Source organism: Crocodylus porosus, unplaced genomic scaffold, assembly GCF_001723895.1.
Source record: "Crocodylus porosus isolate Cpor-Errol unplaced genomic scaffold, CroPor_comp1, whole genome shotgun sequence".
NCBI lineage: Eukaryota > Metazoa > Chordata > Crocodylia > Crocodylidae > Crocodylus > Crocodylus porosus.
In genome coordinates this window covers 115,846,857-115,848,058 of record NW_017728943.1, presented here as the reverse complement: position 1 = coordinate 115,848,058, position 1,202 = coordinate 115,846,857, and the positions used below count along the sequence as shown (strand labels likewise).

Here is a 1,202-nt window from a genome sequence, read left to right as displayed (position 1 = left end):
AAAGCTTATCCTAAGTTTGAGCTCACTTATACTTATCTATATGGAACAGAGAGGGAGAGAAAAAGTCAGAAATGGTTGGGAAAGGGGAGGGAATGCATTTTAAAAGAAAATAAAAAAAGAAAAATTGGGGGTTTTGCTACAAAAGAACTGGGTGACCTGGAGAACTCAAGTAACAGAAGCTAGTTAAAATGTAATAGTGCAAAGTTCCATGTCATGCACTTGGGGGCTAATAACAAGAATTTTCTCTTATAAGCTTGGGCCTTATTAGGAAATGAACTTGGGTGAAACCTACAAGTTTATTACTCAGTTACAGGCTGGCTATTAGCCATCAATGTGATGTGGCCATGAGAAAGCAAATGCAACCCTAGGAAACATCAGGCAATTTATTTCCAGCAGACATGGATATATTAATACCCTTGTTCAAGTTGCTATTGGGATCTTGTTGGGATATTGGAACTCTTCTTATCACCCATGTTAAAAAAAGATGAATTTCAACTGGAACAGGTACAGAGATGGGTGGTCAGGAGAAATGAAAGCCATCATGATAAGATAAAAAGAGGTTGGCTTGTTTTGCCTAGCAAAATAAAAGGTGGGAGGAGATATGATTGCTGTCTAGAAATATGTTGGAGGAGTTGGGAAAGGGTTTGGGCATCTTGGAGAGAGAAGAGCTGTATAAGCTAAAGACCAGTATTGGAACAAGAACAAAAGTATAAACTTTTATAGATTTTTAGGCTGGAAATTAGAAGAAGGTTTCTGCCCATTAAGGTTCTGGAATAGCTGCTAAATTTGAAGTAGTGGGAGCAAAAATCCTTGCTAAGTTGGATTATATGACATGGTTGCTGCTGCAACAGGATCCTAGACGCTCAGACCCTAGAGGTTCCTTACAGTCCTTTGTTCTATATTTGTAAAACGTTTCTCCAAAAAGGCTACCGTACATTATCTTAATTTTTTAAAGAGTTTTTAAAGAAACTACTGGGAGGTGGCTGTGGAAAAGCCATCTTAACCAGCTAAATATGTATAGCACAGACACAGAACATCCCGTCTTGTAGAACACCTTTCTGCTGTATCTTAAAACTAAAAAATAAAAGGAGCTGTTGGTACTTGCTTTCAGATTTTACTAAAGTCAATAGGAATCGTAAAAGCAGTGCATCTCTGTATGAACAATTAGAATTTTTCTGAAATTAAATGTGCTAGGATAAAAT

General features: G+C 37.2%; 1 protein-coding gene across 3 annotated transcripts in view; it reads left to right on the top strand.

Moving 5' to 3' along the window:
• TIAM2 (T-cell lymphoma invasion and metastasis 2) overlaps nt 1–1,202 on the top strand; it is a 268,351-nt gene that overhangs the window by 102,248 nt on the left and 164,901 nt on the right. The gene's annotated exons all lie outside the window — the stretch shown is intronic.